The sequence below is a fragment of the Chrysochloris asiatica genome, unplaced genomic scaffold, assembly GCF_000296735.1.
Source record: "Chrysochloris asiatica unplaced genomic scaffold, ChrAsi1.0 scaffold00040, whole genome shotgun sequence".
Classification (NCBI taxonomy): Eukaryota; Metazoa; Chordata; class Mammalia; order Afrosoricida; family Chrysochloridae; genus Chrysochloris; species Chrysochloris asiatica.
The window spans coordinates 2,052,349-2,054,653 of record NW_006408558.1 but is presented as its reverse complement, the minus strand read 5'-3'; positions in this window follow the sequence as shown (position 1 = coordinate 2,054,653).

The following is a 2,305-nucleotide window of genomic DNA, read 5'->3' as shown; positions in this document are numbered from 1 at the left end:
AAAGGCATCACTGGTCCTGTCTTCACGGGTAAGGGAATTGTGACTTGAAGTGGAAAAACATTTACTTACAAAATTACCTGTAAACCCTTGGACCCAAGCACAACAAGGAAGCAAAACTTTTTAGTGACCAAGTAAGTGGTTGTTAACAATCTCTATTGTGTGAACCACCTGCAGATCACTGCAGTATCACTCCACATACCTTCTCTTCCTACACATGAGGTAGAAGGAGCTGTGCTGTTCTGGAAGCTGCTATTCTCACGGCAGTGGGGACTAGTGAAAGAAGAATGAATCTCTTCTCTGTGTGCATTTGTGCAAATGGCCATTTATGTTCACATTCCATTGGGGGAACAGGTCACATGGCCGCACTTCAATTCAATCGGGGGAGAAATGTCTTATGGTCTCACAAGAAAAGCAAAGTGCCCTACATTGCTTGTGGGACTCTAAAATGGTGTAACCACTGTTGAAAATGGTATAGTGCTTCTTCAAAAAGTTGAAAATAGAAATACGGTAGGACTCAGCAACCTCTCTACTTGATTGTTGTTGTTAAGGGCTGTCTACTTGATTGTTATTATTGTTAAATGCTGTGGAATCAGTTCCAACCCGTAGCAACCCTGTATAGGGTTTCCAAGGGGTGACTGGTGAGCTTGAACTTCTGGCCAGGTGGTTCAAACCGTCTTTGCAGTCCAGCATATTAATCCGCAATGACACACCAGGATTCTATATATCCTAATGGATAAGAGCCATGGCAAGAGTAGATATATGCACACCCATATTCATTGCAAGGAGCTCTGGTAGTGTAGTGGTTATGAATCGGACTGTGAACCTCAGGGTTCACAAAAGAACGAAATACTACCTAGTTCTGTGCCATCCTCACAGTTTTGTTATGCTTGAGACTATAGTTGTAGCCACTCACTGATTGTCTCCTTCTTATTTGATGACCCTCGATTTTACCAAGCATGTCCTTTTGCAAGAACTGGTTGCTCCTGATAACATGTTCAAAATATATAAGATGAAGTTTTATCAGCCTTCTAAGGGGAATTCTGGTTGTACTTCTTCCAAAACAGATCTATTTGTATTCTGGCAACACAAGGTATTTCAATATATATATTTTTGCCAACACTATAATTCAAATAGTTCATACATGGTGGTGGTGGCTGTGTGCTGTGGAGTTGGTTCTGACTCCTAGTGACCCTGCACAGGGTTTCCGAGGCTGTAAATCTTTATGGGAGCAGAATGCTTCATCTTTCTCCCATGGAACAGCGAGTAGTTTCAAACTGCTAGCATTGTGGTTCACAGCCCGATTCATAACCACTACGCTACCAGAACATACATGGGTTTATTTCAAGCAAAATGTATTTAAACATGTCTCTGTGATCAATGGATGCGTGCAGCAGACAAGTTCTCTTATCTTAGTTTTGTTGGATGCCTTCAAAACAAAAGGTCCAATCACAACAATGGCTCCCAAGGCGATCTGCTGAGCCAATTAAATGCAAGACAGAGAGATCAGCTCATAAGTTTATGGTGCCTATTTTTCTGGATTCCAGAGGGTAATCTTGATAAATTTTCTTAAAGGACACAGTATACTCCTGGGGACTTATTAGCAAGACATTTTAAGAAATCTGAAAACTACATTGGTGAGAAAAAGACCAGGAAAGTTGTACCAAAGAATTTTTCTTTTCCATCAACAGTGCAATTGCTCATTCTTTGAGCGTAGCAAGATCTGTCCCAATGTCTTTTTGTTCACCAAACTCAAAGTAAATTTAAAAGGAATATAATGTGAGCACCTCAAGGATGCCCCAGCTGCCATTTTGAGTTGGTGTGCATTGAAGAGTGCAAAACTTTGGGGAAGGGTTCAAGAGATGGAAACACTGCTTTCAGTTGTGAATAGACCTCAATAGAGGTTATGTCAAGAAGCAACAGCTTCAAATTTGATATTACATATTTATTAAGTTTTCTATGATTTTGTATTAATATTTTTGTTACTTACATTCATGTATCTTAAAGGAGAATTAATACTCTAAATGATGCATGAGGGGGCTTCAAATATTTCATAGAAAAATTCTATTATCTTTTAATTTGAGTTTTCCAGGAAGTTTTTGAAACTCCATCATCTGTAAAGAAAGTATCCCAAATATAGAAGGGAGAATGAGAGAAAGAAGGAGATAGACACAGAGAAACAGAAGACATAGAGATTGATTTCTAGGTGAGAAAAGAAAAAAAGAGGATAGAGTCATTATTTTACTAGATAGTAATTGGATATTCCTGAATACTTAAAAGGATAAAATCTACAGATTCAGGAAAGGCA